This window comes from Drosophila mauritiana, chromosome 3R (genome assembly GCF_004382145.1).
Source record: "Drosophila mauritiana strain mau12 chromosome 3R, ASM438214v1, whole genome shotgun sequence".
NCBI lineage: Eukaryota > Metazoa > Arthropoda > Insecta > Diptera > Drosophilidae > Drosophila > Drosophila mauritiana.
This window is the reverse complement of record NC_046670.1, coordinates 25,254,276-25,281,695: the sequence shown is the minus strand read 5'-3', so window position 1 is coordinate 25,281,695 and position 27,420 is coordinate 25,254,276. Positions and strand designations below refer to the sequence as shown.

General features: G+C 44.7%; 1 protein-coding gene and 1 long non-coding RNA gene across 3 annotated transcripts in view; one reads left to right on the top strand and one right to left on the bottom strand.

The window, feature by feature from the left end:
- Nucleotides 1–25,255, bottom strand: part of LOC117142666 — a 56,733-nt gene extending 31,478 nt beyond the window's left edge. For both annotated transcript variants that reach the window (XM_033306798.1, XM_033306799.1), the window contains exons 1-2: nt 24,603–25,255; nt 457–502 (exon numbers count right to left, since the gene is read on the bottom strand). The gene's annotated coding sequence lies outside the window, so the exon portion shown is untranslated. The remainder of the gene's footprint in view (nt 1–456; nt 503–24,602) is intronic.
- LOC117142668 overlaps nt 1–27,420 on the top strand; it is a 126,151-nt gene that overhangs the window by 46,946 nt on the left and 51,785 nt on the right. The window lies entirely within an intron of this gene.

The following is a 27,420-nucleotide window of genomic DNA, read 5'->3' as shown; positions in this document are numbered from 1 at the left end:
TAGCCACGGCACACAGCATACCAAATGAGACAATATTTACTAGACTCGCCGCTGGCCCACATGTGGCACCAACATGGTGTGCACTGGAATATATTTTCCAAATAAAGTCAAATTTAATATGAAGGTGTTCAAGAGCATATTTCAGGCTTTGAAATATGTTGTGTAGATATTTTTAAAGGAGCTGTTCAAAAACCCATGGAATTGCTTCTTGATTTTTTGTAGTGTAGCATAGAAGCAGGATCCCAGCGAGCACGCCTGATATCAGTGTCAGACTTCCATTAGCCAAACTCAATGGACCCCGTTCGTCTCCTGCCCGCTGGATGTTTAATAAGCCCCCGTATTTTAAACATGGAGCAGATGCACAGTTCCCGGATCCGGATTCGAGTGCGGCCGGGCTCCATTTGGGGGGAAAATGACGCAAGTTCAATTAAATCAAAGCCTCAGCATATTTCTTACCCGCTAGACAGTTCCGGCGCCAGACGCCGTCTGCTGGCGGCAGTGTCTGCAAGTAGAAATGGAAGACGAATTAAATTACATTTAAAGCGCAAGCTGCAAAAAAAAAAGACGAAAATACAAAAAAACTAAGAAGAATGGAAGGGAAAATAAATTGGCCAGCAAAGAGGGAAAAAATGAAAATCATGGAATTGATGTGGGGAAGCCAAGAAAGAAGCACAAGATAAAGCCCATATTCGAATGAGAAATACACTGATTTCGGCACAGAAACAGGTTAATTTTCAATTCGCAACAAGTGCGTGATGGTATTAAGAGCTGCGTGTAATATTTTTATATCAAATTATTTGTCCGCTTGCAGGTTATAAATCGAACTGCTCTCCATAATCCCGCTGCTCAATTGCTGAAATGCTTATCTGCTTAAGTGGCAAACGAATATGCCATTCATTCGCTCGTATCGTGATTACAGAGCGCATAAAAAGAAGCCGACAAAGTGTAAGAAATGGTGCCAATGAAACGAAATAAAATCGGAAAAAAGGCGGAGGAAACGAAAAGAATGGGATAAAAAGCTGGAAAAGCTCCTCCTGCATATAGGATGGCAAAAAAATGGGCGACCATGTGGGCGGCGGCGGTGAAGCCGAATCAAAGGCACAGCGCCAGTCCCGGAGATAAGTAAAGAGAGCAAAATTAAATTGGACATTTATCAAGAGATGCTTATTGATGCCCGAAGTGCCAGGCATCCAGCCAGCCAGGACAAACACAAACACAAACACATTCGCAGTCCCACTCACACCATCACACACCCAAGTCAAGTGGGTCGGCAATGTCGCTCAATTATTGTTTTGAGTGAAAAACTTTTATTGCCCGACAACTGGAGGAAAAGTCGAGGAGGCTCCACTGTTAAATCGTGTAATTTAAATGTTGCCCCAGGCAAACCAACAGACAAACAAACGACTGGAAGACACGCGGGCATAAATTAAAGTCAGAGGCCCCAAGAGTTCTCAGATCCCAGCCCTTAGGCCAGAGCCCCCACTCTCCAACTCAGCCTTGCGGACACGGACTCATCCCCCAGCAGAGGGATCAGCCACTAATTACGGCTATTAGTGGGGGCCCAGGAACAACAGGAGCGCCAGAAACAATTACGGCCCATTTAATCACCTGCTGAAAATGTAATTATGCTGCATACTTTTTCGGGCCAGGCTTCACACGCTCCCCAAAAAGTTTCCGTAGAACAATAAAACAAAGAAAAAAACAAAAACCAGCCACGAATTGAAATCGCCTCCAGTGGCATGAAATGTAGCCAACGCGATTTAGAATTTATTGCATGAAATTAACTTTTGCAAAATAATTCACATAACTTCGGGGCGTGCTGAAAGGCCGTCCGAAGTGGCTTAATAAAATAATTTATGGTCGAGGCCGAAGGGCCATCTCAGTTGGCCGGCCACCAACTGCGACGCAGCGGTTGCCACTTGCCACGCCCACTTTTCGGGGAGTTCTGGGTGGTTGCTGCCCAGTCAAGCGGATGGAACAAAGCAAATTAATTACGAGTCAAAGCGAAAAACCTTTGACTCAACTTTCGGAACGCACCTTTACACACACAAACACACACGAAGGACTCGCAATGCCTTTATCAATATCCTTTTGACCAAACCGGGGAGAAGAGCAAACAAAGTCTAATCAAATGCGACAGCAGCTGCCTGCCTCAAGGAGTTCGTGTGCCCGGTGATGCGTGCCTAATGTGGCAAAGGGGCAGGTCCGTGCTCCATCCCGATTCGATACGGCTGATCCGGCTTTTTCACTCCCCCAAAAACTAAGCCCGGCCACTTTTTGCCCAGTGATGCGTTGAGTGGACTGAATCAACAGCTGCCAAACGTTCGGAACGCAAATTTATAATGTCTTAGTGCCCATTCCCAAGCTTTTTATCAACACATTTCACATGTCATTAGCCAGGAGATAGTAGATTAGGATGGACATATATCCTCGAGTGGTGGAATATTCCCATCCTTATCGGGTATTCGACAGCTTGGCATTTTGTTTTCCAGCTGAGGTTCTAATGAAAAGCTTTTAAATTAAGAACAACCGCCGATGTGGGGCGATGCGGTGAGATCCATTTGAGATATTAACAAAGGGCACAGGTGACGGCGACAGGATTCGCCGGATTTTCCACAGACACACTTGAGCTGACAGTGCAACATGTGCACGTTGCACACACACACACACTCATGCCGCAGACAATTCCGCTAAAAGCTTCACACCCGTGGACAGTTGCGGGTGCCAACTCCGAGTCAAATTAAACGCTCCTCCAGCTCCGGATGCGCATGCCACTCCTCCAGCTCCTCCTGCTCCAGCACACTCGAAAAACGCTCGAGGAGATGGGAGTTTTATCTTTGCCACGCCAGCCGCAGCAATGCGGCTAAGCATCATAACTCACGCCGGGCATCCGTGCTCGTCACTCAAGGAGCGTGAAAAACCTGCCAAGATGCCAAGAAGTCAGCAAGGAGTCCTGCCTGCATTATGCAGTGGTCCCGAGGCACCTAAGTTAGGCACTCAGGAAAAAAATCGGGGCCCGGAATGACTTTAAAACATGAATTCTCAAGAACTTCAATTTTGATTCACTATAAGGCGAAATCAATTCGGAATCGGATCAAAAGAAAGTACCTCAGCCTGCACACGTTCTTTTATAGTATTCGAATATGCAAACTATGAAGTCTTCAACGTTATTAACATAAACAAAAGAGGATAAGTACAACTGTACTTACTGTTAATCTTGGGATAAATTGAGAGATTCTTCCATCCCCATTTTCCTGGCCTACATTTTTTTGCTAACTGCAGTGGGAACATCTGGCGCTGAATGCACTTAACATGTTGTACCACAAAATCGTCCGCCATATGCCACGCATATTAATTTGATGGCACTCATATTTATGCCAAAGCAAAGCAAAAGCGTTTGCTGCTGCCGCAGTTGTTGCGACATTTTTTGACAAGTTGCAGTCAGTGTCTCGTTGTTGCAGCCGCACATTTGCAATGCAAGAAGCATGGAGCAGATGCTGCTGCTTCTATTTTGCATATGGACGAAGGACCGAGGAGTCGGTGAAAAAAAGCTGCCAAGCTGGCAATAGACAAACAGGAGGACCAGGACCCAGGACTCGCGACCCAGGACCCCGGAAACTAAGGACAACTGCGATTGCGACTCAAAATGGAAACTCCAACTCCGAACTGGCCGCGTCGCGATTTTTTTTCCTTCCGCTTTTTGTTGCGGGTGCATTCCACTTTAATTATTTCAGCAATGTTGCTGCTTCTGCTGCCGCTGCCTCTGGTAACGACATGAAATTTACATACGCAATTTCATTGTTGCCGCAGGATCTGGCGCTCCTTTTTCGCCGCCCCACGACTCGCGCCCCGCGTCCTTCGCCAATTCCACAGCATAACGCATTTTATATTCAAATTTTTTCGCTGCAGTCTGGCGACCAGGACACTGCAAATTCCATTCTATTCGCAGTTTGTTGGCCCTGCACCCACAATATATACTTTTAGCTTTAGCTGCTTTGTTTTTGGCCCAAGGTCTGTTAGCGCTTTTGGTACCCCGGGCTGCTTATATGGGTTCATAATAATCAGTTGCAAGAGAGAGTATGCAGAAAAGAGTGCTGAATTTACTGTCGATTTCACAGGCATTTAACCAGAGACTTACAATCCGTCCAAATAATGGTTATAACCAGCTTTTATGCGCTCCATAATGCGAGGCATAACGCCACACCAGCCGGGTTGCTAAGTCGCGGGATGGTTTATTTAAGGACCGCCAGATTTTGCTTTGCATATGACGGGGAACTTCTGGAGCAGGCATAACATCGCAGGAACTAGTTATCCCAAGGAGCAGAGTGGAGTCGAGTGGGTGGGTCCTTCCTGATGTACCTTATTATGCATGTTATGCAGAAGTCCTTTTTCCATTTCCGTGCCATGTCATTGCACGCTTAAGCAGCAAATTGTCTGATGGAATTTGGTTTGTGTTTTTCTGATTTCACAGGGATTCACTGTGTTGTCCGACTGTCAACAGCTTTTAGGCCTCTTTTGGCCCTGTTAAATGTAGCGCAATAATGAGCAAAAATATTTGCATTTCTTTGGGCCAAACCGAATGCAATAAACTCTCGAAGTAAAAGCAAATAAAAAGTAATCAGAATTTCAGATTCGAGCCGTAATAAAGCGACGAAGACTAAAAGGAATTAAAAAGTGTGCTAAATAATTCATTTTTGAATTAAAATATAAATCACTTTCACACCATTTTGTCGGCGGACATTGGTGTAGACCCGGTTTTTACAGCAGGCCGTCCTTTTTTTTCAGGACACTTGTTTATTTTATTACTTTTTCGCCGCGCCAAGGGACTGAACGCCGAAACACCCAAGAAGAGGACACCATGCAAATGAGCGACCTACCCGGGCATAACGAAAATCTTTTTAATATAAAAGTGAATTACTTTTAGCAGCGATTTCCGAGTATGTCCTCCCAAGAACCATTAAAATTGACGAACTGTAAAGGAGCAGCAGAAGCAGCAGGAGCTTCACGCCCATTCCGGGCCACGCCCATAAACGTCTCGGCAGGTCGCCTTGGGTTATTAGGCAGCTTATTATCGGACGCATCAGCATGGTCAGGGCATCATTATCGAGTGCTTTGCGGCTTTCCGGGGTCCAGGATCCTTTGCCTTCCTTTGGACTGCCTTGCCGGCGAAAGTAATTTCAGTATCCTTACGCATTTTTTTAATAGGATTGCGTTTGGGGAATTACCTGAAGGGACAAGGAAAGCGGTGTGACCGCAGGCAGCAGCGGAAGCGAGTAGATGGCAGAGCGGAAATGAAAACGGCAACGGGCACTTTTAATTTCTCAAAATGGCAACTTACTGACATCCGTTGCCCGTTCGATTCATTGATTTAATGCAGAGCAACAGCCCAACGGTTCCTGGAGTTCCTGCAGCTCCGAGTTTCCTTTTCCTTTATTGGCAGCTTAAGAATTATTGGGACTTGTTGCAAGAGTTCATATCGTGCGAAGTAATTCAGAAAATACTATTGGCACGGCTGGATGGCTGCAGAAACAGGACACTTGCCACTTTCTACCCTCTGACTTTTTTACCTTTTCCACCTCCTGGCTTCGAATTTCTACTCCAGTTATTCTTTTTGCGTCATTTTATGTTTGTGAAATATGCATTCGATTTTTTACGCTGCACTTTTTCGCTTATCTGCCAACTGGCAGCCACATCGCATGGGGGATGCTGAGAACTCGCCGAGAGCAAATATCACGTATACGCAGTGTTGTGGCTTGTTGGTTTTCTTTTCACTGCAAATTAGCTGGCAAAGGGGGTGAGTGGAGCTGTCCGTGCCACCAAGTGTGCGATAATTTACTCATTTCATGTGCTATTAGCTGTCAGTAGAATGGGGTTGTTCGGCGGTTGTGGGGCTGTTGTGTAAGTTGTGTATGTGTCGCTGGGAATGACAGTTGCTAGTAACCAGTTAGCAGTTGCCAACTTTCAACGAACTCTGACCAGGACTCCTTCACTGGCCTCCGGTTTCGTCCTTGGTCCTTCAGTTTTATGCTTTATGTTTATATTTTCCAGGCCCCCCTGTGCCATATTTATCATGGCTCACTTTTGTGCCGGCTGCGCCTCGTTCCGTGCGGTTTCGTTGGGCTTCGTTAGTTGAGTATAGAGTAGTTGCATCCTTTCTCTCTATGTCCTGCATCGCCCTGCGTCGTCCTGCAAATTTACGCTATCTAATAGCTCCTCGGCTCGCCTCGACCAACAACAAACGAGAGCGAGACAATGGCTTCAGCACTTGCTGCACTTGAGCTCTTCCTGTGGCCTGTGGATGCCACTGCTGCGCTTTTGGCGCTTCCAGGAGAGGAACCCCGGCTGTGACCTAAATTTTTACCAAATTGGATAAATTTTTCGCATTTTCGCTTTGGCTAGTTTTTTTCCCCTTTTTTCTGTGCTCTGTGTTCGTCCTGTGACGCCGACGATGGCGACTTCGCTCTTGGCTTTGCCAGCCATTGTTGTTGCAATTTCTCGCCACATTTGATTTATCTCGCCTTATATACAAGTCGAGCAACATATATGTACCATCTACCCCACCATATCACGTTTTCAGCCCGTCGTTTTTTCTTTTTAGAACTGTGTGCTCTATGTTGTTTGTTGCTTCCGCTGTGTTGTCTCGCTTCTTGCCCATCCTTTCCTCTGGCGGCTGAGAAGTGAGTCACCACCGCAGTCGCTGGCTGGCTGGCTGGTTGGAACCAGAGACTGCTCTTCTTGTGCCACTTGTATCTCCAGAATTGAATCTCGCCCAGTTCTGCCATCTTTGCGGCAACTAGCTCCTCTGCCAGCTATGTCGTCTTGCTGGCCGCAGCGCTTTTTATTTGAAGTTTCTGCCGCCCCGTTGTTGTCCTTTTTTGTAGTATATTTCTTCCTTTTTTTTTTGGTTAGCTACGTGTTAGGCATAGTAGTTGGGCGGCCTGCCCTGTCGCTCGAAGCTTTTAATCATGATTTACGAGTCGGTCCCGTCCGACAAAAAGACAGACACCCAGGTCCGACAAGAGGTAAATATAAATGGAATTTTAAAATGTGATCTGATTTAATTATGCACGGCAAGTCAAAGGAAGACAGCCAGCAGGGGCAGGATGTTATTTATATATACATGGCAAAAAAGCGATATAAACGACAACCTTTAGGATTTGGAACGGGCGGAGCCAAAGGGCCATTTGTTATACAATGCTTATCATGGGATAAGGAGTAAGCTGCAGGAAGTCGAATTTCCATTGCTCTAATTTGCAATTAAAAAATTGAATTTTGAAAATAGCTTTAAAACTTTTTTTAATAAAAGTAAATGTATAAATATTATATTCCAAATAAAATGTAATATAATTCGGTCAAATCTAAATCTAATACCTAAAACTAACTCTTATCACAACATTTCATTCAATCAAGAAAAATGTTAAATTTAACCAAAGTGAATGGATTCCATAACCCAGCCGGAAAATTCCCGCACTAAACTATTAAAGCAATATGTTTTCCAGAAACTGCATATATATTTATGTACGAGCAGGGAAAGTATACAACATTCCTGAGCTTGATCTCCCATCGTCGGCGTCGTCCTTCGTCGCCTGGCTTCATTTTCCTGCTTCCTGAACATTCTCTCGTCATTTTTTCCGTACTTTATTTTAGTTTTTGTTATTTGGATTTTTCACCCGGGGTCCTTCGCTTCGATGCATTTTGCTAAATTGCAGCCAATTGGCCATGGCGTAGGCACTCGGGCGTATACTGGATGTTGGCTAGGCCAACAATTTATGCGCTTTGTTGTTTATTAGCCAGTGCGGTCAGTGTGTCTTGGTTTCTGGGTTCACTCCCTATTGTCGGCCGGCATCAAATCAAATTCCAAGGGGCATGTTTGTCCCAGGATCGGAATTCGGTTGGGGGGATTTCGTGTGTAGGAGGCAGAATGCCGGGCAAATGGCAGGGGCACAATCACAAAATGAGACATATTCAAAAAACCATAGAAAAAGCCGCGCAACCCACAAACGCACACTCAGCGGGTAGCAAATACAAATAGCAGGCGATAACGCAAACTCACAGATACCAAAGACCTTACATAGATTCCAAACGCACACACATACGTATACACTTGTAGGCAAATATACAGGGACATGTATTTGCAGTGCCAACATCAAACGCTTTGCCCAATACCCCATCCCAATTCGCATCCCTCATACCCATTTCCATTGCCAATCCGAATCCTCGCCGTCAACCATCAACAACGTTGTTTTTCTTCCCGTTTGCCGTCGTTGACGTCGTCGTCATGGCATAGTCAATATGTTTTCATTCAATTTGGGAAGCATTTTCATAAAATTTCCCACAAGAAAAACATTGCGCAGATACATATATAAATATGTGGAGTAACTTTGGCATGCCGTGCACAGCGCTCCACCATTTGGCAATAGGAAATTATGCGAAATGTGCTCGATTTGCGTAAACAAACCGGAAATGATGTGCCGCCTGCCGGCTGACCATTTTCAAAATGAACGGAAGGGCACAAAGGACGAAAAGTAAAAGAGGGCAAACTCAGCCAGCGTACCCCCAAAATTCGGGGTCCAACCGCAACTGTATTTATATTTATGCATTTATTTATTTGCCAAAAGGATCAGTCGCGTCTTCATGTCTGTTCCCCACTCCCCCACAAGAATCGCCATTTCTTTGGTGTGCCCATTATGCTAATTGAACAGTAAAAAAAAAATGTATAAAGAAGGGCCCCACTTTATAGGCCCAGCGCGTGCTTTGCCCTCCAAATTGGTCTAGGAATCGTAAAAATTTCCCGCACAAGGAAAAGTATGTAAATACAGTCCAGGTTCGAGGGGGCAGTGCCCAAATATTTTTAATAAAGTTCACGGCCCAAGCCGCTTTGGCTGACCAAAGCAGCCGCAATATAATTAGAGCATACCGCTGTCGGTCTTGTTGTTATTGCAAATTGAATTAGTAACCAAGGCAGAAAGTGGACAGGCAGCAGAAATCCTTTTTGTGTGCCATTCACCATCCACCCACCGCCCGCTACGTGCCGGGCCAAATCAAAGGCGCTGGCAAATGGCGGCGGGGTGGAGTCGACCGTAACCGCAAATGGAAATGCAAATTTCCCGCGGTTACCGCGACTGCTACTGCGACCGCAGGACCTTTGGCCCAACGCGGCTTCTGCTATATAGCTACATGGCTACATAGCTACGCCCATTGCAGCAATTTAATTTCTTAAGCAATTTTCATAATCTGCAGCAAATTGTTTCTGAATGCTGCCAGCCAGTCCGGGGTCTCTCGTTAAATTTTATGCAGTTGGCGGCTGCATTCGCGCCACAATCTGCCATTGAGGCACAGTAGCTATTCGCTAACATGCCCACCCCGTCCAACCCGCCATGCCCTCGCAAAGTTTTTGCCATTTTATATTAATTTCGCAGGCTCTGCAAGGCGCCACGACCTCGGCGCGCCCTTGAGTTACAACCGCCCGCTGATGTCGACCGTCGAGCGTCGGTTGTCGGCTGCTGCTGCATAATTAAAATGGCAGTTCAATCCTAAGCACAGTCAGCAGACTCTGGAACGGGCTGAAGCAAAAAGTGTGGCAGAAAGCAGCTGTCCGCCTTCTAGACCCGTTCACACCAATGGCTATCCGAGTTCACAAAAGCTCAATTTATCCGATTAACTGGGAGGGGAATTAGGTATCCCTTTTATCCCGCCTAATTCAACCTTCTTGGCGGGTTTTGTTTCATGAATATGTTATGCATTTATTTCAATAAACAAAATACGCTTTCAATTTAACGATTTAGCAAATAAATTATTAATGGCGAATACATTATTAATAGAAGGAAGCCGCAAAAAGGTATGCACTTCATGAACCTCAATAAGCTGGAGAATATTACTTAATCACTTTATTTGTATGGCATCAGCTTAAGTAATCTTTATTTTTACTCATGCTAATTTCAAAGAATTGCCTAATGTTTTTCACAACAAATTTAAATGGGTGACCCTACTACTTGCTTAGGAGCATCTTCGCAAAATGCTCCGCATAAACGCGGCTTGGTATTTGTGAAGATTCCCTAATTTCCACTGCAAACTTCACTTGGCAGCTCTGCCGACAATTGTCTTCCTCGCCCCGGGCGAAATTGGCAGCTTTTTGCTACTTGCGGCCACTTAACAGGCACCCAAGCTGCTACCGCCCCCAAACACCATCTAAAGTGGCATACGGAGTGCAGCTAATTGCTCGGCCCATTTCCGCGCCCAAAATTCGCACGCCAAAAACCAATTAAGACGCCAGGGACAAGGGGCGGGGGAAAATCCAATGGTGCGAGCGCGTGATAAATCAAATTTGGTTGCCTTAACAATATTTGCACATACGACAGTGTGCGCAACACAACACAAATCAAATCAAATTAAAACATAAAGTCGGCCAGATTCAGATTCATGTTGAATCGTTGAATAGGTAGGTTGGGCGGGGAGAAGTGGTGGGGCTTTGGCATTGGGGCAGGCAGATTGGGTGTCCTCTTTTATTATTCCATTCGCATGCAGCTGCCATGTTGAGGCAAGCGACGCGTTTATGACGCTGACAGAATTATGAGGCCTACATGCGTTGATTCCAGATTTTCAGATTTCCAGATTGCCGATGCCGGGCCACGAGGGTCCTTTAAATATTTTTACGCAGATAAACTAAACTGTAAGCCCGTGCGGCGGCGCCAAATGGATTTTCAGCAAAAAATCACAAAATCGCAAAACGTGCTTCACATACACACTGGTTGGCGTTGGAGGAGCCGGATCAGTTCGGGCTCATCATAAATACATCAGGGGAGTTTTCGGGATGGGGCACTTGAGACTGAAGCTGCTCGCTGCTGCTGCGTCACCACCTGTCTGTGGCAGCATGTCACGCGACCTGTCGGGCGCTCAAAAGTTGACATTTTTATTAAAATATTACCAGAATCTCAGGGCCCTCAGTGTGAAAAAATGCAGGAAGCGAATAGCGGCTAATTTTGGGTTTTGTCTGATTCGTTTCGCTATCTTGTAATTTATCGAGCTTCCACAAAGGCTGAATCCCCGGCATTGGCCACCCTTCGTTGTCATCGCTGTAATGCCCTCCGTTAAAGTGCTTCTTTGTCCGTATTTTGCACCTGCCTTTTGTTTGTGCCATCAATGGACAGTCTCCGCCCTCCGGTGGACGCCTCCTTTTGTCCCACGATCTACAGCCGTCACAATTGTGTCTTTGGCACCCGCCTCCATGGACTTTCTCATGTCGCCTTCCCATGTCAACTACTCCTTCTTCGGCCAGACAACTGGGTTGAACAATAAAATTTTAATAAGCCTCAGCAGGATGTCCAGCAGCCAGCAGCAAGCTTCAATTGCGAATTCCCTTCCAGTGCTGTTTCGTCTCCCTTCTTTTCCTCCTCTGCATCCTTGTTCCGCTACATCCTGTCAATCGTTTGAAGTTTACGAAACGCTATTGTTCGACATTGCTGCTGTCCCACATTGCGTATGAGCAATGCGTCAAATTCGAACCATGCTGTTGCATATGCATGTGTGTAGGGTTGCAAAAGTCATTCCTGTTTGACTTTTAATTAGCTTGGAGCTTATGTGCTCACCGAAAGCACTAACTTCGAAAGGTTTTTCATCAGGTTATGACTGGGAAAGTACTTTGGGAAAGACCACCTTTCCCCAAAGTAAAAACTCAGTTCAGGGGTGGAGTAGAAGGGATTAGTTAAGTGCGCTCCCACCTGCAATTAACTACAAAATAAAACCCAACCGTGACGCATTAAATTTACATTCTCACACCGAACAAAAAGTATCTGGGATTTGAATCTATTATGTCCCATTCGAAAAGCCCCCTCAAAACCCATTTGCTGGCTACGCTCCTAATCCGTTCACGGCCTACGCACACCCATGTGACATATTTGGTTTGCCAGCTTGATGTATAAATAAAAAATCAAGCGTGACGAACAAATTCATGCAAAGTAAATTTTCATGTTACCGCCAGCCAGCAAATAAAAAAGGTCTCTGGAGTGGATTCAGGATCCTGGATCACGGGGCCTAAGCCTAGACCCACACATATACTTTTTGTGCCAGTAACACCTAGCCGAGTTTGAGTGGGTTTGCTCGGTGTTCTGTGTATAAGTGCCACCACACACTCGCAGCTGGAGAATAAATTGCTGCTGGTGGGGAAACCTTAAAATCAATTGCGAATACTTCACTGTACTTAATGCTCTTCTCAGACGTTTTGTTCACAGCCTGAACTTCAGGCGGCATATAAATTTGAGGTGCAATATTTTTTCCTTAATCTGATTTATTGGCTGGTTATTAAGTGGCAAATACTTGAAGGTCTTTCTCGAGGACTTCGAGTATTTGAATGCGAATTGAAATTTGATCAACATAAACACAAAGAGAATTTTAAGCTTTTAAAATTTCGTAGAATTTATTATAAATTCAAGTTGCAAAATACTCAAGGGAAATCATAATTAATGCTCTTTTAAAAATAAATAAACTTGGTACCAATTAGGAATGCTTTCAGTTGTTAATGATCATTTGGAAAAATAGTTTTCTTTAAAGTTATGTCTAAATATTTAAGTAACTTTATTGGGTCGAGGGCATATTGAAATTCGGTCTTTTAGAATATATTTGTTTGCTGTCTGATTGCCAGTGCAAACAATTCCATATGCTGTCCATGTTCCTATTTGCTTTGCCGATTCAAATTCTTTTTTCCATTTTAATTTTTGTTCATTTTGCACTCTCAACTGTGAACCCTCCCCCCATTTCCGCACACACGCGCCCAGCTGACGCAGCGCAAATCAATCAAATCAAAGTGGAGTTGTTTGATTCATTGTCGGCACTGCTGGCTGAGTTTTCCGGTTTTGCGGTGGCGGCTGGAAGAAAATCAGAAGAAAACGCAATACAATGAAGAACAAATACGGGCGCAGACAAAGGGCAAACACGCTCACGCACCGCCTCAAACTCACACACATAATACAAAGTGGTATAAACTAACTAAATAACAGTAACAATAACTTAAGTGTATTTGTGTATTAGTGAGGAGGGCATCGCCTGCTCTCTGGCTATCTGGGTTTTCCTTATTGCCCACAGCCCCCACCGAACTCCCCTGCTTTTCCAGGCCCCTTCGCCTTGCTCCTTCTTTCTGAGACTTCGGGGCGACTGTTGCAAAGTTTTTATTTATACACACGTTCCGTGTGCAGCAACTCCAATGACTACGTTTCGTTCCATTCGTTTGTTTGTTTGTTTATTTGTCATTTGCTTTGTTCCGTGCGCTGGCAATCTATGCCACAGCGGCCATGCCCCTAAATTGACTGGCCAGCCAGCCGGCATTCGCACACTGAGCGAAAAATCAATAATTTTGGGCCAAATAAAAACGATGGCCGTGAATCAAATAACAACCAAAAAGGACATTCCTAATTGCTTTGATGGTTTATGTTTCATACTTATGAGGTCATGTCAGCTAGAACGATTTTTCTTTCCCTTTGTCTTCGTTTTTCTCACTGTATCGTGGGGTGTGGGGGATAAAGCACAGAAAAAGAAATCCCGTACAATTGTAGAAGCTCACGTACCACATACCCACTACACACACTGGACCACATGTCGTATACGTAACGTGGCATATCTCTAACAGTGGCGTCCCCCGCACCGGTCTGCGTTTGCGTTTGCAATCAGCCGCAGTGAGTGGCCGCGCGGCCAGGCGACAAGTGCCCACACAGGGCACAATACAACACACAGAGCTGGAAACACGGACACATGGATACACGTGGAGTCACACACAAGTTTCGATACTTTTAATTATTGCGTACATGACCGTAACGATGTAGCCGGACTTTAGAGAAGATGCCCGCAGGTAGGGATGCCAGGACTCGTTTAGTGCACGTATTAATCAAAGGACTGCGAAGTTTTTTCTTCCTCTCCCTCTGCCCCTTCGACCTGTTCTAGTTTTCTGCGACTTTGTACCTTTTGGCCCAAAAGTCAAGCCAACAACTTTTGGTTCATTAAAAATCAGTGAGCGTTTCATATTTTGAAGAACGTGACACTACGTGTACGAAATCACAAAGGCCGATAAGAAGTTCTTGGGCGTGGCCAAGGGATCATAGTGGAGGCAACCAAAGGAGCCAGCTGCTCAGTGGCCAAACTGATTGACGTATAAACACGCAATTAAGTGTAAAAGGCAGTTTCAATTGTTTGACAATGCCGCGCTAAATGAATTTCCTTGCACGCATTACGAATCAAATTTACGAAAATTTAATTTCTGGCTCGCTTTCATGGGTCGCCAGATCCTTGAAACGTGTGTGTGTGCGTGCTGGAGATACACATACCATACGTGAGTGGCTGGGGGTGTGGGTATGGGTATGGGTGAGTTCCGGGCATGTGGGGCACGTTCGTAGATTTGTTTACTTTGTAGCCAGAGAAACGAAATGGAACAGAGCAGAGCGACGCATAAATACATTTTCTATAAATTCTTGCACGGCATTTCATTTGCCATTCGCCGCTGCTCGCTGTCCAAAAATGCCAGCGCAGTCAGTCAGCAAACGGCGCTGCTTCAAAGGATTCGGATGGGATTGGGACTGGGCTGTGGATTCGGGCACAGGATACAGTAGCAGAGGCAGGAACAGCGGCTCTGGCTTATTTATTTATTCATTCGCTGCGACCTTCGCTCCTCCTTTGTCTCTAGGAGCAAGCTGCTACTGTGCTTGTTTGCCATTTTCTGTATGAAAGGATTTTGCAGAATTTAACAAACAAACACACACAGGAGTCGCAAAGAATAGGCCCAGAAGCAACACAACACGCACTGCGTGGCTGCTCATAAAGTTGACCCGAATTCATGCTAAACTTGTCCTGTCCCTGCCGCTGTGTGCGAATAAATAAAGCAACAAGATATAGGATTCCCGATTGGGTAAGGCCGCATCTCGAATGCTCTTATCGCTGTAACCAACTATCCTGTTAACGGAAATCTAATTGGAAGTTCAGCCAAAATAATTGGATAGCCTTTGAGGTGTGCACTAAGAAAAACTCAAGTATGTGTAAAAATTCAATATCTTCGTAATTCTTATATTTATAAGAGGGTCATTTAAAGTGTGTACCATTTGTAATCTGCGTGCTAATATTTCACTTGATAATATTCATGACCATATCTTAACTTGGCATTTATTGACATTTCATATACATATTTCTCCTCGCTTTTTTCCCCTGTGCATATATCAATCAGAGACCATTGGGTCAACCCTGATGACAAAATTCCTATGCCCGGCACCCCCTACAAATCGCTTCCGTTTGTGCGAGGGTGCCAAAAGGACTTAGACCAGGGCATTAGAAACGACAGCAGCAACAACAAATGATGGTAAGGCATCGAACGTATTTTTGGGTATGCCGGCATGCGATTTAGGCATGGCATTCAATACGTTTTATCTGTGCAAGCAACACTCGTGCTCAAGAAATTGCAAAACCAAAATAAATAAGATTCGATTTATGTTGTTAGCCCCGAAACCAAAAAGGGGCGAAAAAGCCCCTCAACATCTTCCCTGTTTATTTATAGACGCTCAAATAGTTCGTCGAACAGCCTCCGCCGGAAGACCCAAAGAGCAAACCCGGCTCTTTTATCACTCACACAAAAGTTTCCATTCGCATTTTCAGGCCGCAGAATTTGTGTATTTGCACTGCGGATTTGTATTTTGTGTTCGCCGTGTGGCAGCAAATTTTTAATGAATTTACAGGGACAAAAGGCAACTGAACCAAACTCAACCAAACCAAACCGAACCGAAACGAAACGAGTGAAAGGGCCCGGAATGGCGTTCCGTACGGAATGGGAATCCGGGACTCATTTGATATTCAAAACACATTCGGCAAATATTGATACCCCCGTAAATTGTTTAAAATGCGCAATATCCAACGTCAATAGAAGACAAATTGTGAACTAAAAGCGTAAAACGCAAATCACGCAGCTTTTAAAACTTTGTCCCCGGCGCCATGGGGCGTATACTTGATTATTGGCAATCAGCCATAGTTGGGCAACTTCCCCATCAACCGCCCACAGTTAGCGGGGTCCGCCAGTTGTATAATTAAGGCCTGAACCTACTTTCGAGCTAATTATAATTGATGCCACAGCCAATACCAGTTTTTTAGTTAAAACTTTTCGAAACGGTACCACAAAACCGCACACACACACACACACTTACGAAATGCCACAAGAAATGATTAATTATGGTCTAAAAGTTGCACGTTAAAGGGATGAATTTTGCTTTTGACTTTTCACTTTTAATAGCTCCAGTCAGGCACTAATGGCGTTTCTAAAAACGCCTGCGAGCGAATCGGATATCGTTTTTTAACGCAGCACCCATATATATATAGTAGCCGTAGTTTCGAAAATTCCTTCAAGCCATTCGACATGCCAGGGAAAAGTTTTTCGATTATCTAAGATACTCGCACTGCATACGTATACCAAGTGAATGAGGAATTTTGTTAGAACAGCATTGTTGTGCCCGGGGATAATTTAGTCATTTTTGTTATTGTTTGCAAGTCGGAAAACATAGAGTTTTAATTGAAAATCTTTGACTGCACATGGGAACTGAAGCTGATGCGAAGTACCAAATGCCAAAACCGAAAGCTGACTACCACTTGCAACACATTCTCCGGTGGTGGAGCGAAGCATCCGGGGGAACAGTTTGATTGATTTATCTGTCAATATGCAGGAGGCAGCAGAAAGCCAACGATGCTACAAATGCACAAAACATACCGAAAGGCAAAGCCTGCGAATGGCACAAGGCAGGCAGCCCCATGCAAAAATTGCAATTGTAAACTCAACTGAATTTACATGAATTCTCTTTCTGTTGTCCTGCCCCTTTCGTACAAAAGGCTTAGTCTGGACAGGATTCTGGTCCTTATTGCCTCCCGTCACTGTCACTTACGAGCCGCTTTAGCCCGTATTCCATATGTCCAGGCCCGTTTATGCAATATATATTTTTTTCCTTTGCTACTTCTTTTCTGGCCAAGGCATGTGCAAATATATATTTGGCCGATTGGAAGCCGTTGAGGAGCTCGGCGTAATGATGACCACAGTTCACTTAAAAGTCATATGCTTCGATTGCACTTGCATATGCACATGCACATGCACCAGCAACAAACCATAAAGTTGCCACATTTGCATAAAATGCCTTGATGCCTCAAAAAGCATCTGGAGTACATGGCATAGCTCAGCAGCCAGTCCGTAAAAGTCTCCTGGCACAAATCGTATTTCACCAATAAATTGAGGAAATGTTTAGCTTGCTTCCAGCTCTACTCCTCTTGCTCGACGCTGCTTTTTCTCCGGCTATCTCTCTCCGGGTGTACGTTCCGGTTTATGGTCCCCATGTTTGCCGTAGTTCAAAAGCAAAGACTTGATTTTTGATTTTGCCCCAAAAATCGCTTGTTATTTCTGCTCTGCACTCCCATTCCATTCCCCACACGACGTATGCGCAATGCCTGTTGACTGGCCAGAAAGCATATTTTCAAGCATATCTCTACGGCCCGAGCCGCCTGCCAACTGCATATTTGCCATTGAAAATTCACCAGAAATGGGAAACAAAATGCTGAGTAATCACTTTCAGACTCATGTACGAACTTTCGGCCAGCCTCCTCAATGGAATCTGTTAATCCCCCCAATCACGTCTAATAAAATCCGCTTTTAATGCGTTTCTAATTAATTTTAAATAAGACCGAAATACTGGCTCTTGGACATTAGAGAAAAGCCACAAAGCGGCCAGATAAGACGTGGTTCAAATAGTTTTATTGGAGGTCTTGGCTTAGAGGAAAATGCGTGTCTGGCCTTCGATTAATTCATTATGACCGGCATTCAAGCAGTCGGGCATCCAGAGAGCAAGTTTCCCACAGTTTTCCCGCCAACAACGACAACTGTCAATGTCCTAGTTAAGGGCTTAGATGTGGCATTAGGCGTCGATTTAACACGACCCCATTCCCATTCAGCCGTTTTAGCTGTTTCAGCCTGGCCACTCGAAGTTGGGGCGCGCTAAGAGCGCCTAAAAGTGCTTCAGGCCAGGCTCAGGACTCCGGGTTCAGGACTAGGACGAACTTATGAATACACACGCACTCACACACACACACATAGAGAGGGATTGAATTCAAGGATGTGAGAGAGCCACTGTCACAGCGCTGATAAAATGTGAAGCGGATTAGGAACAGGCAGCTCCTTTCAGCCGCCGCACCGTGGGACACAATCAGTAAATGGCACTTGATTCACTGCGCAAGTGGAATTTTTGATAACTTTGCCAAGAGGAAAAGTTGGTCAAAAGTTGGCTGTCGCTTTAATGCGTATAAATGCTTATCTGGCAACGAGTATATGACTAGATGACGATGGCTTTGCTGCGAGTCTCAAAGCCAACTTAAATCCACTGAAGGCATTGGCTTTCTTTGCTACCAGCTTTCAGCTTTACTTCTTCGCTTCTCTCTTTGCTGGTTTCTTTTCTTTTTTTACTTTTCTTTGTTTTCCAAAGTTGGCAAAGTTTTTAGCTCGAGCATTTGCGCCTCGCAGCGTCGCACACGCACACACATATCTATATCTATATCTACACATAATTCAGCAAGAAGTTAGGGCAACACGTCACACAAATGTCGCCAAAAGCCAGTCTCGATGCACGCCATCCATCTTGAAGGCATTGGTCCGCTGCACAATTGAATTATTACATCGGGTGGAGCAGACGTTTGCCCATTTGGTACTCGATTTGGTCACTTAACCAGCCAACAAGAAGCAGCAGCAACAACAGCTGAGAATATCGTTGGTAACAGCAAGGACCACCACCCACCGCCCACAGCAAGGACATCGACACTCATTTGCACCCATGTTTGTTTGCCTTTCGTCTGTGCGAAATAAGGGTTGTCATCGGATGCCAAATGCCAAATATAAATATCCATACCCTGTTGTTTGATTTAATGTTCTATTTTTACAAACTAAAGGATTGAATCTATTCGTATGCCACAACTACGGTCAATATTAAAATGGACTATAAATCTAAAACGTAAATATGTAAAAAGATGTAATCAAATGATGTACAATTTAAAAACATTCAGATATTCATGACACGCATAAGTGTTATTGATACCTATTTAAACTACTGATTTTAAGCCCTGAATTTCGATTTTATTTATTATTTAACTGGTTTTTCTCTTTTTTTCCCTGTATCTGTTGTAACCCTGATGGCCGACTCTGGCTGCCTTTGGCTTACTGACCCATTCGCATCCTAGTTGACCTTCAGTCTGGGCTTTTATTTGATGACGGCTTGTTGTTGGCCCTGTCGTTTTCCGATGTTGTCAGCTGTGTTTTTGTGTTTGCCCTCCTTCAGCTGTGTGTATTCGACTGCGAACAGCAAATTAAAACAATTTTAACAGCTACTTTCGATGTCGTTTGTCGTCGTCTACGTTTCCTCCATAAATAAAACATGTCCACTTGTTATTGCTGCCCTCGACAGACGTTATTCCTGGCTATATCGATGTCCATGTGTTCCTGGCTCTCGGTTCCAACTGCCTGCAGCCGGGTATTGTTATTGGTTATTGGGCTCTACAGATTGGCATTGGCAGCGCCTTTGTTATTGAACTATTTACATTTGTTGCTGCAGGGCGTCGGCTAATTTACGACCCTCACCCGGGCATCAATGAGCCTTAAAGCAACCGGCAAATTGTTGTTCATAAATAAATATGCCGAACATAAATCCCTACGCTATAAATAAGCGTGAGCAGGCGTCAAGCAATTTATAGGCATTGATTTTCCGGCTCCTCGCTCCGGCGACTCAGAGCCTCAAAAGAAAGGGAGTTGCCCTTGCCCGGAAAAGTGACAAAAGTCTTGGGTGCTTACCCCAAAAAGCGAAAGTGAAACTTTTGCTTTGAGGTCGGGGGTCAGCCGCAGCACGTTGTTATTGTTTGCACTTCTGTTTTCCCCACGTTGTCCAACTGACACTTATTAGATAAGTTTTAGAGCAGCTCGAACCGCCAGCTACCGTACATCATTTCACCATTTAGCGGTCCAAAAAGTCGTCTTCAGTTTTAATTGCACGCTTATCTGGGCCAAAAACAATGCGAATGCCATTCGGCCTCTCGAAATCCCCAGCTAAGCCGGTCCAATAAGACTTTTTATTGTCTTAGCCGGGCATTTAAATTGATCAAAAATGTTGCAAGGCAAACCAGAACAGCAAAGCAATGCCTAAGCCAGGGCAAAAGACCTGGAGTCTTGGAGCGCCTGACGATTCCATTCAATCTATAAGTAATTTCTTGGCCATTTTTATCACCCAGCCAGGAGGAAGCCGACGTTGCCGGGCGATGAGCTGAGACCACCCACGTGATTTGAATATTTTTCCAATAAACTTCAACAGCTTTTCAACAGTTCGAGTGGGGGTTCGAGTCCAACGGCCTGATCCTGCTGCTTTCCCATCCTGTTTTCATTTACATATTGGATTTAAATGCCCAAGACTTCCTTCCGTCCTTCCTTCCTTGTCCAGCTGAGTGTTTTTCCAGCTCGACTTTGGCTTTTGTGTCAGAGGACCACGAAAAGGAAAACGAAGCAGCGGCCTAAGCTTAATCGAATTTCCCGCAAATTGGCAATAAATTTTAATTTTGAAAGCGATTCCCCAGCGCTGATTGAAGTTAATCAAAGCGAGGCCGCAACTTAAGGGGGCTCGCTCGAGGTAGGACTCCATTTGGCCACAATGCGATGCAGCTCCATGCACTCCATTGTCCTTTTCCCGGGGCAATGCACTTCGCAGGCTGCAGCCCGAAATCCCATTCAATTTGCAGGTAAAAGCGCGGGAGCTCCTGGCAAAAACTTAGCGGCAAACAAGTTGCAAAGAGCACGAGGCAAAAACAAGGCTTATTTACCTTGGTCAGGAAGGGTTTTTTCCTCGGAAGCAAAGGCAGTGCAGCAGCACCAGTAGCAGCTTTTGAAACTACTTCATCAATTTCATTCAGCACAACGGCGCCGCTTTTTTTCACTGCTCTGCTTGCTCGTTCTATCCTTTATTTTGTTGTTTCTAGCTTGCTTTTTTTTTTGCGTCCATAATCAACTTAAAAGGCATTGGCATCGTGAAAAAAGTCAGGAACTAGCATAGCTACACAGGAAAATATTTAATCGTTTGCCCAAATATGACATCTTAAATCCAATTAGGACATATATTTAACATTAATACAATGCTAATTGGTTTTTGCGACACTTTGAAATATTTTGCTTACTTTCACACAACTATGTACTAAAGAGTTTTAAAATTTTCTAGTTTAGTTTTTCTCTGAAAATCCATCTGAATTGCCAATTCTAAAATATGGTCATAAATTTAAAAATATTTTTTGAATTTTAAAAAGGCCAAAACTATGGAAATTTGTCTTCTGTGTAGGCATAGACCATGGTGATATAATTTCGTAGTTGTGAATATAGCTGTTGCTGGTTGCTAGTTGTTGGCTGTTGGTTGCTGCCGGTTGGCCGTTGGTTGCTAGACCGCCAGAGGCATTGGCATCGCTGTTACGACGATGCCAGCGATTACGCCCACTTTTGGCCAGGACACCCAGTGTGCCCGTGTTCCGGCCTTGCCTTGTCGCCTGTCTGTCGCTATCCTTCCAGCCTGTGCCACTCGCCACGGAAACGGATTTGACGAGGCATGCAGCACTTGTAGAAGCAGCGTTTTGACACTAATTTCATTTGGTGGAGACCGGTTTTTGTGGCCGGCATCGAAACAAAGAGCCCGGCAACAGTTAAAGGTTGGGAACACGTCGCGAATGACAGGAATGGTGGGTACAACGCCGAATAAGTTGTAATTCCACTGCATTACGTTTAAGTTCAATTTGCGAGCTGTTCACAAAAACACGACGGCTGGCTGTTGAAAGTTTCGCAAAGTATTTATTTATTTTGCACGCAGCAATTCCGTTTGCCTTGCGAGTTAACTGAAAACTTTAAATGGTTTTTAGCGCTCGGCGGCTAAGACAACCGAGCAAACAAACAGACGCTGATGGTTGCCTCTTGTTTCCTTTCATTTAGCCAAGTTCTCAAGTGCTGCCTGCAGTTTACTTTGCCTGCGCCCTTCCCAAAGGACTCGGAAATCAGCAAAACGGAGTCGAAATAATGAAGTAAATTTAAGGATGCAAAGAAAAATGTAATATCCGAGAACATTTTGGCCCCGAATTTGTTGGCCGTATGTGTGCGGTTTGGAATCCTATTTCGTTCTGGAATAGTTACATTCACTAAAGTGCATTTTATAGTATTTTCAATGTACATCTCTACTTATATCAAATAACCTACAAATTTTGCCCCGCAGCAAACAGCTAATGGAATACATTTACATTTATGTTATTTTTATTTCGATATTTTCGCTGAAATTCTATCAATGTTTACTATTCAATTTAATTTCCGATGTGGTATTTAAATATATTTTGGACCATGAGCTAAAAAACATTTGGCTAAACACCGTTCTGTTGATTCAGATTTTAGAGAATTTATTTTAAATATTTGCTCTGTGACGAGAATTCTTCGTTTTTAGGGAGATTTTAATTTCCAAATTTCGTAAATCTTGGACATTTTATTTTAATAAAGAGAGTATTACTTTTATATATCATCTTAACGTCCTTAGATATTAGCTTTCAGTTTAATTTATTTTACTCAATTTGCCACCTGTCTGCAATTTCTTCTGCTGATCCCCCGTTCGATTTTTCTACCTAGTGCTGCCAACATTCTGCCATCTAGCCATCCTCTTGGCCCGAGCTGAAATAACCGTTTCAACTTTGACTTTCCTCCTCGAACACGATTCCTATATGGGTTGGTGCTCTCAATCTGACAATCGCATTGGAAATGCGTGTGCGCCACGCTTTAATGCGAAATTCTGATTGCGCTCGAATGGCTTCATTTATTTTCGCCACCAACGACCAGCAAACAAAATAAAAAACAAACAAAAAAACAAGAAAAATTCAACAAGAAAACAAGCTAAAACGGCAAAGAAGAAAACTGCGAAAAAAGCGCAAAGGAAAAACAAACCCGACAGTTGTACATAATATTTCACTTATGCATGTGCGCCCCCTCAGAGCCTGTGAGCAAAGTGAAATGAATGAACGAACGAATGAATGAGTGGCATGCGTAGCGCTAGGAAATTTGTTATAGCAATTTGAACTGTCAACAGAAAACCGAAAAAGTAAATTAAGAAACATTTGAAATTTAATTCACTTGCCAAGCCGAGTCCTTCCGGATACTATTGCCCCTATGGGGCACACATAAGTGTATACTCGCAGCGGATGCAGTACGCGCGTGTGTGTGTGTGGGTGTGAGCATGTAAATGTGTGTGTGCTCGCATTAGAGCGTAGAGCTCGTGAGTGGCAGCATCATAGTCGCCGAGCATACCTGTCTGCCAGGTGACACCTCCGCCACTTGAGTAACGTAACACAGCAACGCCGGGAACAACTGACAGACCCAACACACACATTTAACTCAGGAGCTCCAGCAAATGCACTGTGAAAAGAACTCGGGACCTTTTACAAGACATAAGATTGTTGGACTTAAGAATGCAGGAGTTTCCCGCTTTCAATTGAAATTTTCATGTATGGTACAGTATTTCGAAATATTATTTAATTGATTTTTATGTTAATTCAAAGAATTCCCACATGCAATGTATAGAAGCTTAGTTTAACCCTCTTTAAGTAGCTATATAACACATATCGACATTCTTAATATCCCGTCTTCTCAAACATTTTACACATATACACTTTTTGGTTTGTAAGCTTGTTATTTTCCCTGTGCACAAACATTTGGAGACCTGCAAAATTAGGCGAGTGTCACGAATTTAAAATAACTTTTAATTCATTCTTGATGAACATATGCAAACGTTGTTGCCCCAGCCCGAGTGGGCTGGGGCACACGGCATATGACTGTGGCTGGGAAAGAGCCCCAGTGCGAATGCGAACGGGAATGTGTGCGTGAGTGTGTGGTTGCCACGCCTCTCGAGTGCCACATAACTCGGGCTGAGCATAAACAACCGCACTCGCATAAATGTTCGTTAAACTCAACCCAACTGAGACAGAAATGCGGTGCCGGCAGCTCCATAGCTTCCCCTTTCGCCCCCCACCTGGGCTACATAATTATTTAGTTTCCAGTTGGACGGGAGCTGTGCACACACAGCTACTCGTACTTGGGCAAATAGACGGGGAGATTCCCTGTCTTCGATTGCCATAAATCAACAAGGACCTACACGGCCCAGGATCTCTTGATGGGCCTACAAGGGGGCCATGGACCGGGCTGTCAACCGATTGTTGGCCGTTGGCATATGCTCGCTCCGCTGACCAAATGCCCAAGGCCTCTGACAGGTGCAAGTTTGAGCGACCCACTTAACGGAAAAATTCAAATTTCTGTTTGCAGTTGCCGAACTTTCCAGTTCACTTGCCAGGGGAAATAAGCGAAAAGGTATATCCGGTACAGCTGATATAGCTGGTATAGCTGGCATAGCTGGTGGCAAAGTGAAAAGTTAGCGTAAATTATGCGCCAACGTGCGCGGCCCCAATAAAAATAGAAAGAAAAATTGGGAAAACAAGAACCCAGCGCAGAGAAAACAAAGAGCAGTGGCAGTGCATTGAACTGGTACCTTTGTATAGGATGTGATACGAACCTTATGGGAATGTTTCTGCTCTCACTACCAAGTTGGCGGTAGTTGTTGTGGTTGCTGCTCCTTTCAAAGGATCCTGCCTGCCTGCCTGCCAGCCAGCCGGTTTATGCTTTCTAATCCACGCACGTTTCGCTTTTAATATTTATTTTGCGCTTTTTCACACTTTGCACACTGAGACACACTCTCACTCACTCAGACATCAAAGGATAATCGGGCAGGAGGAGGATTCTGTGGTCTGGAGGTCTGCAGGGGTTCTTCCACTGATTATCGATGAACCCCACGCTCCGTTGATGCGGATGACGGAATTTGGATTACGGCTTGGTTTCTGCTTTCGTTATGCACTGCGGGCGGCGCGCACAGTTCATCAATGCAAATAGCAAATTGCCAATGGAACCACGGAGCCGCGTTATCGGCGGGTTATCAGTGCCCACTAGCGGGCATTTGGATTCCGGTCTCTTGTTTATATAATTTAAATACGTTTCTGTGTCGTCTGCGAAATTTTCCAGCTACTTATGGAGCATACGCATGGATATATATGTGCAGCACTCGGGCGGTGGACAAATGTTATTTAATTATTGTTGTTGTTTACTTTTGGGCGAAGGCAGCTTTTCCCAGTGGGAGCGCTATAAACACCGTTACACTAACCGACCCGCACGAAGGACCTTTTTCAACTGATTCGCACTCGAAGTCGCGGCGGAACGAGGCAGCTCGACGAGCCGAACTCCTGTTTTCGGTTGACGGGCCAGAAAGCCGAGCCGAGCATCCTGTCGGCTGCGTGTGGAACGCGAACGCTTCGGCACTTTGTGGACCAAAACGATTGGGAAAAGGACCACAGGACCCTTTTGTGGATGCTGTGTGCCAAGTCCAAAGCGTTCCGCCTGATAAGAGGCTGCAACGCGTTTTTTCGCCCAGCGCGCATTGACAACAATTTATTTTTTGCACGTTGCTCGCATTTAAATGTTTTTGCTTATTGTCTTCCGTCTCTCTCGCTGGAAATTTGTGTGTGTGTGCGCACTTTTTTAATCACTTAAAAATGTATGTGCCTTTTTTCGACACGTGCGTGTCAAAATGCTACCAAAGGGTTAAACGTCAAAGGAAAAAAACGAGCGTCGCGGAAGGGGAATGGGTAAGGGGGCTAGAGGAAGACACACGCTGGCTGGCAATTTGTTGCCAAGTTTATTACAGTGACAAACAGGCCAGGTCCGAACGAACTGCACGCGCTAAAGACGTCACGCAGCGATATGCAATGCCAAAGTTAATGGCTATAATCCCGAACGAGTTGGACAAGTCAGGCGGAGGAGCCGTTTCTTTTTACGAGTGCGTAATAAGAAAGCCGGAGACGTGCCAACAGGACGTGATGGCACAAAAATCAGGAGGAGGCTCCTACTCCGGCTCTCCTGGAGTTTTTAAATTTAAGCACGCAACCCATCCTAATCCCGCCCAAATTAAAAACACTATCCTCCTCATCGTGGCCAAAAGAGAGAGCGGAACCGGAAATGAGAGAGAGCGAGAAAGAGAGAGAGAGATGGAAGGAGAGAGCTTGTCGGCCGGGCTAAGAGCCTCGGACTGACTAGGTTAGTGGGCCAGCCAACTTAAGCCAGCAATTAAATTCGAGCCCAGCTCGCAGGCTGCATATCGACTCGCAGGATGCCAGGATCCAAGGTGTTATCCTGCCATGCGTGTGCATTGCACTTGAACGGCTGCTTTAAAGGTGTGCCTTTGCCATTTGACACTCTCTTGAGCTCGGGAACTAGAGCTAGAGACTTTGCTAAGTATTTTTCAATTAAAACGTTGGCGAAACTTGCACGCATGATAAGCACAAAAGTTTTTCATTGTCAGCGCCTAAAAGCATGCTACACAATGACAGCCTGGAAACTTTCGCCTTCCCGCATCGCAGGACCAAAACCGAAACCAGACAAGTCTCGACGGGCGCCCATCAATCTCTCGGGCCCCCATAGCATAACATAATGTTGGTACAAGTATTCTTGCCACTTCCGATTCGCCTCTTTTTCGGCGACTGCCAGCGACACATATTTAAATCAGGATCGGGTGACTCGAATCGGCTTCCGGGCGCTTAGGCTCTTGAAAAATTAACTTTCCCGCCTACTGGCGCCACTAAATAAGCACGATTCTGACTTTTAAAAAGATAGAGTGCACTAAGAAAATGTTTATGGTTTTAATAGCGTCCCTTTAACTCTGGGAATATAACAATTTCTCCGGTAATTTAAAAACCATAGGATAGGATCACCTAGGACGAAGGATTCAAAAGAAATGACTTACTTTTTTAAAAGGAAAATTAATTCAGTAAAAACCCGGAGTGGACCAAACTAAATCTGCATGTGTAAATAGACGCTGCATACAAACATTAAGAGTAAAAGAAAAATAACTTCTTCGAATTTAAACGAGTGACCATGGAAACGCGTGTTTCCAAGGAATTTGCGGGGCATTCACGCCGGCTTTTCTTCGAGTGTGGCTTTTGAAAAGCTTCTAATCTAAGTGCTATGGAATCATCAGCGATGTGTCGGCGACATGTGGGCAGGGATTGGGTGTCCCGGGTGATATTGGAGTGCGAAGTGACCCTGCCCAGCATTAAACTGGACAAAGCTGTGCCTGTTGCTGTCCTGCGTTCAGTTTGCCTTTGCGTTTGGGCTTGCCTTTGCCGCCTGTCCTGTTCCCTTGATGTGGATGAGGATGAGGATGTGGCTGTGAATGTGGATGTGGATGTTTCTGTCTGCTGACATGAGCTGCAAAGTGCGGCACGTGTTGGCGTAACAATTTGGCAGGACCAAAATAGCAACAGCAACAACAACACCACGGCGTC